The sequence below is a fragment of the Hylobates moloch genome, unplaced genomic scaffold, assembly GCF_009828535.3.
Source record: "Hylobates moloch isolate HMO894 unplaced genomic scaffold, HMol_V3 SCAFFOLD_7, whole genome shotgun sequence".
Taxonomy (NCBI): domain Eukaryota; kingdom Metazoa; phylum Chordata; class Mammalia; order Primates; family Hylobatidae; genus Hylobates; species Hylobates moloch.
The window spans coordinates 117073389-117083740 of NW_026652282.1; the positions used below are offsets into that span (position 1 = coordinate 117073389).

The 10352-nt window shown below is 39.4% G+C and overlaps 1 pseudogene; it reads right to left on the reverse strand.

The window, feature by feature from the left end:
- Nucleotides 1-1102: 1102 nt before the first annotated feature.
- The window catches only part of LOC116812083 (GTP-binding nuclear protein Ran-like), a 33322-nt pseudogene continuing 24072 nt past the window's right edge, over nucleotides 1103-10352 (reverse strand).

Genomic DNA, 10352 nt, shown 5'->3' on the forward strand with positions numbered 1-10352 from the left:
GCATAAGATGTGAAGTTTAGTTTGAGATTCCTTTTTTGTATATGGATCTTCAATTGTTCCATTGCCATTTGTTAAAAGGCTATCTTTTCTCATTGAATTGTTCTGGTACTTTTGTCAAAAATCAAATGTCAGCTGGGCATGGTGGCTGACACCTGTAATCCCAGCACTTTGGGAGGCTGAGAAGGGCAGATCACTTGAGGTCAGAAGTTCGAGACCAGCCTGACCAACATAGTGAAACCATGTCTCTATTAAAAATACAAAAAAATAGCCAGGTGTGGTGGTGCACGTCTGAGGTCACTCTGACAACTGAAGGATGGTGAAGGTAAAGAATTTTATTGAGCAATTAAAATAGCTCTCAGCAGAGAGAAGAGCTGGAAAGGGAATGGGAAGGGCAGGTCATCTTCCCCGAAGTCAGGAGGTCTCTTCCCTGAAGTCAGGCCATCTCTCTCTCTCTACTGACTGAGTCTGGGGTCTTTATAGGTACAGGATGTGGGCAGGGCAGGCCGTAGGTAGTATTGGAAAAGGCAACACTCAATTGGTTAAAAGGCATTATTCAGAAAGAACCAATCAGGAGAGAGCAGGCAAGCAGGAATAGAAGTTCTCACTCTGGGCCCCGGGTTTCAGGCTGTTTTGGGTTTGAAGGTGGGGTTTCACCAGGGACCTGCCCCTATCTGCCTAGGCATTTGGCTGCCTCCAGTTACTATCATTATAATGGAATATTACTTAGTCATAAAAATGAATGAAGTAGCAATACAGGCTACATCATGAATGAACCTTTAAAGCATTATGTTAAAAAGACAGACACAAAAGATCACCACTGTATGATTCCGTTTTTATTTATTATCCGGAACAGGCAAATCCATAGAGACAGAAATTACATTAGTGGTTGCCAGGGGCTCAGGGGGAGGGGAGAATGAGGGATTTCTTTCAGGGTTTCTTCATAGGATGTTATTTGGTACAGGGTTTCTAAAGTTGATTGCAGCGATGCTGGCACATGTCTGTGTGTATACTAAAAATCTGAATTGTACCCTTTAAGTGGGCTAATTGTACGATGTGTAAATTATATCTCAATAAAGCTGTTTACATATATATTTACATATATATATTTACATATATATATTTAAATAAGAGATGGAATCAACATCACCAATACCCTCATATAGCCAAGACAATTTTTTAAGATAAAGAGAACAAATTTTACTCATAAGATATGAAGTCATACTGTAAAGCTATAATAATTAAATAAGTATGGTGCTGATTTGGGATTAGGTGAGCAAATCACTAGTGCCCAGAAACTAACCCATGCATTTGTGGAAATTTGGTTTGTAATATTTCAAATCAATAGGGAAAGAAGACTGACTCCTTGATAAATGAGACTGAGACAATTTGCTATCTATCTGGAAAAAGGTAAATTTCTACCTCCTACCACACACATACACAAATTTCGGAAGGGATGGATTAAATATTTATATGTATAAAACCCAACTAAAATTGTATTTAAAGAACATGTAAGAGAATATGTTTTTCACCTTGAGGTAAGGAATAGCTCTCTAAAAAGAACCAAAACAAACAAACAAAAAAGCAACCAAAATCATAAACAGTAGCCTTCCTTAAATTGCATCCCAGAATTAGGCAGATTTACTAAAGTGAACACTGCCAACCCTTTAATGATGAGTGCACCCACCCTCCAGTTCCTGGGAGTGCTGCTGCTAACAGCTTATAAATGCAACCTTCTCCATAGAATTGCACTGAGCTGTTGGGAAATACCTTGTTCTATTAGTTTTCTATTGATGCAGCAACAAATTGCTACAATCTTAGTGACTTAAAAAAAAAAACACACGTATTATCTTACAGTTCTGTAGAAGTCCAACATGGGTCTTTCTGGGCTAAAATTAAGACAGAGGATACAGCAACTAGGTGCCATCTTGGAAGCAGAGATCAAGCCCTCACCATGTCAGAGGCGTTTGAACCAGAGCAACTCCATCTTGAATAGGAGTAGGGTAAAATGAGGCTGAGACCTACTGGGCTGCATTCCCAAGAGGTTAAGGCATTCTTAGTCACAGGATGAGATAAGCGGTTGGCACAAGATACAGGTCATAAAGACCTTCCTGATAAAACAGTTTGCAGTAAAGAAGCTGGCTAAAACCCACCACAACCAAGATGGCAATGAAACTGACCTCCGGTCATCCTCACTGCTACACACCCACCAACACCATGACAGTTTACAAATGCCAAAGCAACATCGGGAAGTTACCCTCTATGGTCTAAAAAGGGGAGGCATGAATAATTTACCCCTTGTTTAGCATATAATCAAGAAATAACCATAAAAATGGGCAGTGCCCTCGGGGCTGCCCTGCCTATGGAGTAGCCATTCTTTTATTCCTTTACTTTCTTCATAAACTTGCTTTCACTTTGCTCTATGGACTCGCCTCGAATTCTTTCTTGCACGAGATCCAAGAACCCTCTCTTGGGGTCTGGATCGGGACTCATTTCCAGTAACAACCAGACACCAAACCTGTCCATTCCTTGATCTTGGATTTTCCAGATTCTGGAACCATGAGAAATAAATCTCTGTTGTTTATAAATTACCTAGTCTGTGGTATTTCATTATAACAGCACAGACTAAGACACCAGGTTACCATTACCATTGTGTTAGCTAATTGGCTTTATCCAAGGGAAAAATAAACCTCTCATATCTTTACGACAGGAGGTGATTCTGACACTTGGAGTAAGATGGCGACCAAAGTTAGGCTGCTACCCTCCCACAGGAACTGGGAAATGAGGGTGCTTTCTCCCTTGATATTTACATTTCAAAGAGATGACTCTTAGGTCCATTGTTGAGAAAGACATTTGTGGGTCACAAAGATGGCAAAAGACGTACTTAGTCTGCAAAAGGATTTATGTACATTTAAAAGAGAGGAGAAAGTACTTACAATTATAAGTTTTCTCAAGTAAATGTTCTGGAAAAAAAGGAGGGGAGAGAAATCTCATACCTTATTTTCAATGGGGGTAATTAAGCCTCTCATTGTTAATTTGTATCTGTCCTTACAATCTCCTGCCTGTGTTACTATAAAATAGTAACGTGCACATTTTTTTAGTTATCTTTATTCTGGTTTTTTTCCCTTTCTCTGGGCAGTTGTAGCCATCTAAAATCAGCAAATCTGTAGTAAAATACAAAGCAAAGCAATTATTAGAAGCATGATAGAACATCAGAATTACTAAATTTGTAGAAAGTGAATTTTTTAGAAATTTTTATCTGCCTCGGGGAAATAACCTTTGAATATATTATACTAATGCTGAATAGTTAAATCAGATTTTTAAAAGATATTTGAAATACACTTTTATTCTGATTCTAAACAAAAAGGAATGGCAATGATAGTAACAAACAAAATTTCCCCACTGAACAACATAAGGATGTTTTACATACTCATACCAAATCTCTATGCCAGTTAGGCACAACTGAATATTGTGATGTGACAGTAGCAGCCTTACATTTGAAACTCAAGAAGAAATCAATTGCATTCCCAAACAGCTAAATATGCAGGTCCAAACAATGAAGGTATTTTTTAAACTGTCACATTCACTCCAAAGCCCATTCATCTCCTTCAGCATCCCACAGATGGAGCACATGTTGCCTTTAGCTAGATAATAAAGTGGCACACACAGTGCACCACTTGACATCACAGAACTGCTGCCTATAAAACTAAACTTTTGACACTGGGCTCCAGCTTCATTCTCACAGGTCATCATCCTCATCTGGGACAGCAGTTGTCTAAGCAACCTCTAAATCACGCTCATACTACCCTGCCAAATTTGGGTCCATGACAACCTCTGGTGAGGCAAGAGCAGGCATGGCAACACATTCCAAGTTAGGGTCTCCAATGAGCTGTCTAGCAAGCCAGAGGAAGGGCTTTTCAAAGTTGTAGTTACTTTTTGGCATTTATGGCAGAAATGTCATAATACTGAAGATTCTTCTTTCAGTAGAAGACAGTAGATTTTTCCTTCACTTTCCCATCCTTAATATCCATTTTGTTGCCATACAACATGAGGATGTTTTCACATATTCATACCAGATCTCTATGCCAGTTAGGCACATTCTTGTAAATAACTCAAGATGTTACATCAAACGTTATAATGGCACACTGGGCTTGAATATAATAGCCATTTCTCAGTATACCAAATTTCTCCTGGCCAGCTGTATCTCATACAGTGAACTTAATAAATCCTCTGTTGGTGTGGAATACAAGGTGATAAACCTCAACACCTAAGGTGGCTACACACTTCTCAAATTCACTGGTCAAATGACATTTCATGAATGCAGTTTTTCCAGTACCACCATCACCAACCAATACCAATTTGAACTGGACTTGGGGCTCTCCTTGGGCAGCCACCACCATTATGTTCCTTCCAGAAGTGTCTCTGTTTTTATCCAGCTGAGGCTGAAAAGATGGCAGAAGCCCAGAGTCTTGATTAGCAATGAAAAAATGTTTTAGTCATACATTAATTTTATAAATTGTTGTGATGTCTTTATTACTTGCACTTTCAAATAATTAACTATGGAGCATTATTTTGTAGTTCCTCATGAAGTCTTGCCCAATCCAGGCCTATAGAGTAGCTTAACTCAGGACCCTGCTAATTTCAAATTTTAATTAACAGTTTTTCTTTGATGCCCCAATAAATTTCTCCTGAGTTTCCATCAATTACATGAGTAACATCACATTTACATGGTAATTTAGGCCGTTCAGTGATTGCCTCATCTTCCTAAATAACTTTGTTTTAAGATGAGAAGTAGAAAGAAATCCATGGCTATCAACTAGTTAAAAGTCTTACGAGGCACTGACTTTAGAGTACGGATTGAACTCCTAGTGTTTAATGTGCACAACTTTAATTTGCTTTGTGTTTGGTTTTTGGTTTTTTATTCGTTTTTTTTTGTTTTTTTTTTTTTTTTTTTTTTGAGACAAGGTCTCACTCTGTTGCCCAGGCTGGAGTGCAGTGGCATGATCATAGCTCACTGAAACCTCAAACTCCTGGGTTCAAGCAATTCTCCCACCTCAACCTCCCAAGTAGCTGGGACTATAGGCACACACCACCACACCCAGCTAATTTTTGTATTTTTGTAGAGATGAGGCCTCGCTGTGTTGCCCAGGCTGGTCTTAAACTCCTGGGCTCAAACGATCCACCTGTCTTGGCCTCCCAAAGGGCTGGCATTACAGGTTTGAGCCACCATGTCCAGCCAACTTTAGTGTTTTAAGCCTTAAGGAAAAATCCATCTTATGGGCCATTTTTTCCATTGGTCTAAATAGTTATATAATTAAAACAGTCAGCTAAATCTCTATAAATAACAGGCATCCACCTTTGTTTATCCACCCATACTGGAGAAAACCTGCCTCCCAATGTTAGTAGTGACACTATATCTGTCTTTTGTAGTTGCTAGTAATCTGTAGGTGCCAGATTTCTGTTCATCTGTTAATTAGATATTTTTCTTTTCTATGTCATTCTCTCAATCAAGCCAGTTAATAAAATATTGTTGTGTTAAAGTTAGAACTTGAGTACCTGGATGCATACTAATTACTTTAACTTTGTTATTATCAAAAATTACTAATGAGGATGATCTCAGTTGTACTCAGCCAGTAATCCAGAGCATATCCACAACGGGAGTACAATTTAGAGCTCATTGGAAATATGTGGTTGGAGGAACCATTACTGGGAATGCAGAAATTTGGTGTAATAATAATGTTTGCTTTCCAATAAATGTGATTCTTTATTGTGGTGATTCAAATAACCTCTGCCTGAGTAGTACTATGAAAATAGCAATCATTTTTTTAGAATACATCTTTTTGAGGCAAGAGAATCATTAGAACCTGGGAGGCAGAGGTTGCAGTGACCGAGATCATGCCATTGCACTCCAACACTCCAGTCTGGGGGACAGAGTGATACCGAGTCTCAAAAAAAATTTTTTAAAAATAAAGAATACCTCTTTTCAGTTGAGTTCAGTACCAATATCCATTACTCTAGCGAAGTTCTTTGTGGGAACTGTCTAGTCCTCCTGTGGTGCTGGCTTCACATAGAAAGCATGAATCCAGCTATGGTTCTCCTTCACTTTGATAGCAGTATGAGTGATCAGCAGCACCTGAAAGGGTCTCTCCCAATAGACTGACAACCTGTCTTTCCTTTGAAATACCTTTATGTGGATGAAGTCTCCTATTCTATAAGGGTGGCAGACTGACTCAGGCAAGTCCTTATGACTGTAAGTCTCAGGGTTTCTAGGGAAAAGAGAAGGCCTTTTAACTATTGAACATGTTTATGAGAGGATTCAGTTAAATTGGGAACAGAACATGGTCTCAGACCCAAGTTCATAGGCTTGCCAACCATAAGTTCAAAGGGAGAGATACTATGCTTGCCTGCTTGCAGGGGTCACTCTAATTTTTGATAAGGTTAGTGGCAAAGCTCTAAGCCATTTTAACATGTTAGATTACTAAATCTTGGCCAAGCAGTTTTTTAAGAGTTTGATTCATTCACTCTACTTGTCCAAAGGACTCAGGCTTATAGGAATCTGCATACATTTGGCATAATTCCTGGGCAACAGTAGAAGTAAAATGACTTCCTCTGTCCTACTCAATGTGCTCTGGTATCCCAGAAGTGGAAATTGTGAGTTTTTTTTTTTTTTTTTTTTGAGACGGAGTCTCGCTCTGTCACCCAGGCTGGAGTGCAGTGGCGCGATCTCAGCTCACTGCAAGCTCCGCCTCCCGGGTTCACGCCATTCTCCTGCCTCAGCCTCTCCGAGTAGCTGGGACTACAGGCGCCCGCCACCACGCCCGGCTAATTTTTTGCATTTTTAGTAGAGACGGGGTTTCACCGTGGTCTCGATCTCCTGACCTCGTGATCCGCCCGCCTCGGCCTCCCAAAGTGCTGGGATTACAAGCGTGAGCCACCGCGCCCAGCCGAAATTGTGAGTTTTAAGAGAACCTTTACCACTGCCTGAACATCAGCTTTTTATTTTTATTTTATTTTAAGTTCTAGGATACATACGCAGAACGTGCATGTTTGTTACATAGGTATACACATGCCATGGTGGTTTGCTGTACCTATCAACCCATCATCTAGGTTTTAAGCCCTGAATGCATTAGGTATTTGTCCTAATGCTCTCTCTCCCCTTGCCCCCCACCCCCCAACAGATCCCACTGTGTGATGTTCCCCTCCCTGTGTCCACGTGTTCTCATTGTTCAACTCCCACTTATGAGTGAGAACATGTGGTGTTTGGTTTTCTGTTCCAAACATCAGCTTTTTAAATTTTATTTGATTGTGGTAAGAACATTTAACAAGAGATCTACCCTCTTAACAAATTTTTGAGAGTACAATATAGTATTACTGGTTATAGGCACAATGTTGTACAGTAGACTTTTAGAGTTTATTCATCTTGCTTAACTGAAGATCAGCTTTTGAAGACAGAAAGATTTCAGGCCATCCAAATGTCACACATACCAAAACTAGACAATATCTCTTACCGAAATCTAACTGCCACCACGTTCCTGGTAAAGCTGGTTAGAGATAACTTCCTGTGCTTATATTTGGAGTGGCCCGTAAAGAATAGCACATCAATAGCATACATTACATAGCATATCTCTTTAATATGTTGTGAATAACTTTATCTTTTTGGTAGGCCTAGTAGAGGTCTAATGCCTTTAAAATTCGTCTTTTGTTCAGATCATTTTGTCGATGACACAACACCACTAACCAAGCAAATTGGGACTGAAGTATAGGAATTACTGTTAGGTAATTCCCACAGTCCAATCAAATTTCTTTTAGCTCCTTTTTCAATTCATTTGCTCATTTATTTTTGTGAAGCACATTTTAAAAAATGAACAAAAGCTTCTTGTTGTATTAAAAATAGAGCTTCTAAGTTTGGAGCCAGCCATGTTTTAGAAGCAGCTTTTGGCAGGGCGCAGTGGCTCACGTCTATAATCCCAGCACTTTGGGAGGCTGAGGCAGGCGGATCACCTGAGGTCAGGAGTTCGAGACCAGCCTGGCCAACATGGCGAAACCCTGTCTCTACTAAAAGTACAAAAATTAGCTGGGTGTGATGGCACATGCCTGTAGTCCCAGCTACTCAGAAGGCTGAGGCGGAAGAATCGCTTGAACCCAGGAGGCGGAGGTTGCAGTGAGCTAAGATCATGCCATTGCACTACAGCCTGGGTGACAGAGAAAGACTTCATCTAAAAAATAAAAATAAAAAATAAGTAAAAGCAGCTTTTACAGCTCTATCAGCAAAATGAATTACTAGTATCTGAGAAAGCAGATGTAAAGTCCCTAACAAATCAGCTATCAATTTTCCATGTGATTTTTTTAGTTGTTATTGAAGTCAAAAATCCTCTATTTAAAAAAATGTTCTCTGTTGCATGACAGACATCAAACATATGTTTATTATGTATATAGTTTTATGTTTATTTTTAGTCCAGAACTAATAATTGCAGTTCTACTAACTGGTATTAACTCATCTGCTTATGCAGACTTAATTGCAGATAAAGCATAAGCTTCCAAAGCTGCATGATAAGTCACTGCAGCTAGGAAGCTTTTTGAGTGGCCACTTTTAGCCATACTACATTACCAATTGATAAACATTATTATATCATCATTTTGAACAGGAATATTACATAAATCACATCAGATTTTTCAAACTTTGGACATTTCAAAGCTAAGAGAGAGGCTATCCCCAATTTCCGTTGTTCAAAAGCCTCTTCAGATTCTAGGGACCAAACCAGAAGATCTGAAGGATTATCATGTAGTTGCTCCATCAGAGGTTTTGCCCACTCTGCAAAACCTGGAATCTACTCTCTTTAATACTGCATTAGTACCAAAACTGTGTCTAAGTCCATTTGGGCTGTTATAACAAAATGCCATAAACTGGGTAGCTTACAAACAACAGGCATTTATTAATCACTTTTTGGGAGGCTAGAAAGTATAAGATCAAGATGCTGGCAAATTCAGTGTCTGGTAAGGATTCACTTCCTCATAGACGGTGTCTTCTGGTTGCATCCTCACATGGTGGAAAGAGCCAGGAAGCTCTCTGAGGCCTCTTTTATAATGGCATTCATCCCATTCATTAGGGCAACACCCTAATCACCTCCAAAGGCCCCATTTCTAATACCATCACATTGGAGATTAGAGTTCAACATACGAATTGGGGAGAGAATAAGACATAAACATTCTAACCATAGCACTACATTCGGCTGTTAGATCTGCAAAATGAGATGACTCCTAGATTGTACCACTCTAAGGCCCACAGCTGAACACAGATGCCTTAAATAGTTTACTCAGAAAAGCAATGTTGCAATTTATCTAGTGAGGCCTTATGCCCTTGTGAAGCAAAGAATTGTAACAAATCCAAAGTGTTAGTTTTGCATTGCTCTTTAGTTTCTGAGGCTACCAGCAAAATCATCCATATTTTGAAAAATTATAGATCCTTCTGGTAAAACAAATTTATCTGTTTCTGTAAATGACTAGAGAAAACATTAGGGGAGTCTCAAAACCCTTGAGGAATTGTCTGCCATAAGTATCAGACTGCTTTATGAGCAAGTAAGAATTTAGACTTGTCTACTTATAAGAAAAGAAAGAGGGGGAAGGAAAAAAATAAGGAAGGAAAAAAGGGAAGTGGGGAAGGAGGGAAGGAAGGAAAGAAGGGAGGAAGGGAGGAAGGGAGGAAGGGAGGAAGAGAGGAAGACAGGAAGGGAGGAAGGGAATGAGGGAGGGAGGGAGGGAGAGAGAGAGGAAGGGAGGGCAGAACATAGAACAATAAAAAAATTTTTTTCAGACAATGATACTGAGATCAGAATAGTTGCAGGATTAGGAACTACAGGTGTTAATGGGACAACAAATTAATTTACTTCTCTAAAATCAGTACAAATCTATATAGAGCTTATCCATCTTTATGAAATTTACCTTTCTTCTTTACTGGAAATGTGTGGGATTACTACAGGGTTAAGTGCCCCTTTTTAATTATCCTTTTTCTTTTTTTTTTTTTTTTTATAGACAGGGTCTCACTCTGTTACCCAGGCTTGAGTGCAGTGGTGTGATCACGGCTCACTGTAACCTCAAACTCCAGGGTTCAGGTGATCCTCCCATCTCAGCCTCCCAAGTAGCTAGGACCACAGGCACCTGCCATCACGCCCGGCTAATTTTTTTTAATTTTTTGTAGAGACGAGGTCTCACCATGTTGGCCAGACTGGTCTCAAACTCCTAACCTCAACTGATCCTCCTAACTTGGCCTTCCAAAGCATAGGGATTACATGTTTTTCTAATTCTTTTATAACTGGTTTTTTTTTTTTTTTTTTTTTTTTTTTTTTTTTTTTTTTTTT